This window comes from Globicephala melas, chromosome 18 (genome assembly GCF_963455315.2).
Source record: "Globicephala melas chromosome 18, mGloMel1.2, whole genome shotgun sequence".
Classification (NCBI taxonomy): Eukaryota; Metazoa; Chordata; class Mammalia; order Artiodactyla; family Delphinidae; genus Globicephala; species Globicephala melas.
In genome coordinates, this window is record NC_083331.1 from 66,352,838 (window position 1) to 66,358,251 (window position 5,414).

Here is a 5,414-nt window from a genome sequence, read left to right on the forward strand (position 1 = left end):
CCCATCAGATCACCAAGCCCTAAAGCTTGCTTCTTCCTGCTGCAGAAGAGTCAATGCACTAATCAGGACGACCTTATTACTAAACCCACTGCAGCCAACCTTCCCTAGAAAGTGACAATATCACAGGTGACTGTAACACCTTAACCAGATTTAGTCTACAAACCAGTTAACCTACATTGGATTAATAAGGAATTTATTAGTTTGAGGTGACTTTTTTTTTTTTAACTGACCTATAACACACATATAGTAAAATGCCCAAAACTAAGTGTTTTATACCTCAGGGAACTTTTACATATGTAGCCACCAACCACATCAAGATACAGACCTTTTCTGTCGCTCCAGAGGCTGCTTCATACTCCTTCTCAACACCCACACCCCACAAGGAACCCCACAAGGAACCACCGTTCTCACATCGGTCGCCAGGGGTTAGTTTGGTCAGTTCCTGAGCTTCACATAAATTAAATCATACAGTGTGCGCTCTTTTGTGTCTCAACGTTATGTCTGTGAGATTCAGCCATGCTGTTACGTATAACAGTAGCTTGTTCTTTCTTATCACTATACAGCATTCCTGTGTATGAACATACTTCAATTATTTATACAATCTACAGTTGATGGACATTTGCATGGTTCCCACTTCGAATCTATTATGAAAAAAAGCTGCTATGGACATTCCCGTCGATGGCTTTTTGTGGTGGACAGACACAAGGCTCATTTCTCCCAGGTAAATATCTAGAAGTAGGATTGCGAGGTCACAGCAGACAGTTTTCTCAAGTGGTTGTACCAGTTCACACCAGGACAAGCAAGTTGCACAGGTCGCGGAACGGGCTACTTGGTCAGCAGACTCTGCAACAGAGCTTAGTGTGCAGGATGTTTATTACAGGGTGCCCTTGGGATCAACTCCTGTGGAAGGAGCGGTAGGAAGTAAGATTGGACAAAGGGAGAGTGAAATCGAGCTGCAGTGCAGGGCCAGTAACAACCTGGGGTCGGGGGTGTTAGAAATGGCCCCTCAGAATTATCCTGAGTTGGGCAAGTGGGCTAGCCCTTTGTGCCCTCCATCAGTCACAGTGACTTTGAATGAGAGGCAGTTGAGGCAATCGCAGGATTGGAGATGGAGGCTGTCAGCACTCTTAAGCATCCGGGGCAGGAATCATCTCATTGAAAGGAGATCTAGGCAGCGCCTCACAGCGTCTACCTACTCCACACACCCACATGCATACCTAGTGCTGTCAGTGTTTTTCATTTTAGTCATTCTGGTGGGTGTGTAGTGGTATGCCATTGTGGATTTTACTTTGCATTTCTCTAAGGTCAATAACATTCATATGCTTATTGGCCATTGGTTATCCTCTTCTGTGATGTACCTGTTCATGTCTTTTGCCCATTGTTTAAATGGGTTGTTTGTCTTTCTCTTGTATATAAATATTAGTGCTTTATATTTTCTGGATGTGTATTTGTAAATATACTATCCCAGTACAAAGTTGGCCTTTTCACACTCTTTGGAGTCTTTCGATAAACAGAAGGCTCTAATTTTAATGAAGTCAATGTACCAATCTTCTCTTTTATGATTAGTTTTTTTTGTATTCTTTTAAAGGAATCTTTCCTTACTTCAGGGTTGTTCTTGACCACCAGGCCCTCAATGGTATGCTGATTTGACCTTAACATAGAATAGTTACTTTAAGCATACAGGAATGGTTGAGCCAAGCGAAATACAGCTACAGCTATTAGTTAGTCTTTGTTTCACATTATTACTGAAACATTTAATTGACAAGTGAGGCTCTTGGCCAGTGTTTCCCTAAATGTATGTCACCAAGCACTAGGTCTGTGTTGAAGAAATAAAAACGGATTCCGTGATCAAATAAGTTTGAGAAACTCCTGGTTAAAGTTAAGCAGGTTCTTTACTGCAGAACTCCTGTGGTTTTCAGTATCCTAATATCCATTAGATAACTTCAAGAGACATGGCGGATACTTTCTATCCCCACATTATTTGACCATAGAATGCTTTATCCCTAGAGCATTTCATAGGAATGGTGTTCCATAGGTGACTGGTTTAGTAAATATCTCTCAGGACAAAAGGTATGATGTCCAACAAAAAAGAAGTCAGAAAAATCTGAATCCAGGAGTCCATAGTGATATTTTTTAAAAATACCTCTAAAAATCATGGGGGAAGGGACTAGGCATTTTTAATAGAAGGATACTAGTTAATGAATGTAGAAAGACATAGAATCAGGAAATCATCATTTTGCAATCCCCCGTGTAAAAGTAGATTCAGGCAAAGATCATCAATAAATGCTAAGACCATTGGGTAAAAAGGTTATGGGGAAATGAAACATTCTCATGGTCTCAATACAGCATTCCACAAATTACTTTTTTTTTTTTTTTTTGCAGTACGCGGGTCCCTCACTGCCGCGGCCTCTCCCGCCGCAGAGCACAGGCTCCGGACGCGCAGGCTCAGCGGCCACAGCTCACGGGCCCAGCCCCTCCGCGGCATGTGGGATCTTTCCGGACCGGGGCTCGAACCCGCGTCCCCTGCACCGGCAGGCGGACCCCCAACCACTGCGCCACCAAGGAGGCCCCCACAAATTACTTCTTAATTGCAAAGTGACAGCTGTAGCTTTTCAGTGGAAAGATCTGGCTGACACCAACTGAACCAGGTGATCAAACTTAGTAGCACCCACAATGAGACTCAAGTCCATAATGGGTCTCTGCTGTGACACATGAGAAGCACCCCATGTGCTTCACCTGTGCGGTATCCTTGCCAAAAACATCTCCCCTGCCTCTAATCATGGGAAAGAAATCAGACAAATCCACATCACAGGCATTCCACAAAAATAACTTTGGATGCTGCAAAAAGGTTTGTCTCAAAAGACAGAAATGGGGAGAGGGGGGTTTTCTAGATTTAAGGAAACGAAAGAGACATTTTTAAGAGTGGAAACATTTTTTCCACTCTTTGCATGTAGGAAAGCCTCCTCGTCTTTCCCATGTGCAATGTGGTTCCACAGACAATATTGTATCGCATATGGAACGCCTCCAAAGAAGGAAAATGAGGTCCCACCCCTAAGGGAGTCCATCAAAATCGATGTTTGGGGCTCTGTAGAAAAAGCCAGTCTTTCCCCTGATCTGGAAATTCAGGAACCTCCTTCCACTGGGGACTGTACTCCACTCCTTTCCTGCTGAGAATCAGTGAATTAGCTAAGGCTTTTCCATTAACATAAGTGATACTCTTAATACTTGTTGCCCAAAGAGCTGGACTTCTGGGGATTTGGGGGGTTTTTTTCCCCACCTTTATGGCTGAACAGTACAAACTAAAGAAAACCCAGGGTACTATTGCCCTGTGGCCAAACGAGAGCATGTAAGTAATCTTGGAGTTTACCTGTGCAACCTGAGTGGAGGATTTAGGATAGACGTCAGTTGTCCCCTTTACACCAGCTCAGAGCTTCATCACATGCTTCCTTCCTTCCGTCATTCTTCCCTTTGGCCTCATTTGTCACCATACCTTCCATGCCCTGTGTGGCTGGATTTTCTCCACATCCTAAGCACAGTTGCTATTTAAAGCATTCACATTATTTCCTTTTGAGAATGATTTTGGTCTGGTGGTGGCTCTTGTTGTTTTTTTCTAGCAATAAATTATCTCACTTCAGCAATTTCCGGTGTTTTCATTCCCCAATCAGGGAGCTGTGCTTTGTAACTAAAACAAAACAAAGATACAAGAAACTCTTCTCATTCACTCATACCTCTCGTATTCATTGTATAATTTTTTTTAATTACAAACTTTTTTTCCCCCTCAATCATACATAACTGATTTCTCAGCGTTTACTTGAAAGCAGGACAATAGTGATTGTGACCTCTAGGACCTCCCAAAGCCACCTATGGCCATGGCTTGGGGCCAGGTGGGAAGGACAGGAAAGAAGCCCCAGGGCCAGGGGCAGGATTGGCTGGGATACTGGAACCAGCTGGGGAACAAGGACAGATGCTTCTTGGGACTCAAGGGAGAGTCTTTTCAAGGGTAAGTCCTGGCGGGAGTCCGAGAGGGAGAAATATGATAGTAAGAAGTGGAAAACCCTAAAATAATGGCTGGCCCTCTCATTCTTACTTGAAGGAATTCCAAAGAGGAGCAAAGGAACACATCTTTTCTTTTTGTTTTATTCTATCTGCGGAGTTCCTGCAGTATGACTGCGTCTTCTTTTTTTCTTCCTACAAAGCTTTGTCAACCTCAGTTCTGAACAAATATCGTCTGACATATTAGCACATCAGTAGCTTAGAAAAATATAATTAAAGGTAACATGTACTAGAACTGAATGATACAGATACCCTAGTCATTCACTTTTAATTACATTTGGATGGATCTTTTGTTGCCATGGAAACTCTCTATGCTTAGGAAATTTGAGAGGCAGGGATCTCCTCCAAATTTCACAGTTCTGTATCTTAGAGAAATTTCTCGTTCTATTTATGAGTTTAGAAGATATTCTGCAACTTTCCATTAGGATAAAAGGCAAACTTATCTATTGTCAGTTGCTCAGAGCAGTTAACTTAAAAGGCATTGTTTGCTTTTCATTGTTACCAATTTCATTGCTGCAAACATTGCTATAAATTCTATATGGAACTATTTTCTTTATTGTCTGTAGGTTGGTTGATTCATTAAACTTGTATGTCCAAAATGGCAGCCACTAGCCACATTCACATGTAGCTATTTAAATTTATGTTAGATACAATTAAATATTCAATAAAATGGAAATATAATTCTTCAGTGGTATTGCTAGTATTTCAAGTCCCACTAGCCACATTTTAAGTGCTCATAGCCTTAGGTAGTTAGTGGCTGTGTATTAGCATAGATATAGAGCATTTCAATCATCACAGACATTTCTATTCAACAGCACTACATTAGAATAAAAATTGCTTGCATCAGATCTATTCAATTTTCTTTGCTCAGAAACAAGAGACTTAAAACATATGCAAAGCTAGTTTATGGGTGTGCAAACTGTGTCGTCATAAACGGCCTTGCACTTAAGGAGGACCCCATGTATGGCTTAATGCTCTGTTCTCACAATCTTGAAATTAATAATTTTAATAACTTTGACCGAGGGACTTCACATTTAGGCACTGGACTCCTCTCAAAATATATAGCCAGTCCTGCACATAAGAGATGGCGCTTGGATGTTGAGTTCTTGGTTTCCCTTCCCTTGTAACAGGTTTTTTTCAACCTCCTCTCCTATAATCTTTAAGACTGAGGAAAAACATTTGGCACATGGGATAAAATTTAGGTGCCTGGAATCCTTTAGGCCATCTCATCAGAGACCCTCATCAGGGATTCAGTTTAAAGAATGTCTGTTCCCAGGAATTCCAGAAGCCTACAGTTGTGTCCTGGCACCTTCACTATTAAGGGAAAATTGAGTTCTCTTTTGAACAGGTGTTTTCTAACA

General features: G+C 41.7%; 1 long non-coding RNA gene across 1 annotated transcript; it reads left to right on the forward strand.

Annotated features, from left to right (window-relative positions):
• Nucleotides 1–279: 279 nt before the first annotated feature.
• On the forward strand, nt 280–3,634 carry LOC115853276 (uncharacterized). Its single transcript, XR_004039498.2, has 2 exons — nt 280–721; nt 2,383–3,634. It is a non-coding gene; the product is annotated as an uncharacterized lncRNA (long non-coding RNA).
• Nucleotides 3,635–5,414: the final 1,780 nt, after the last annotated feature.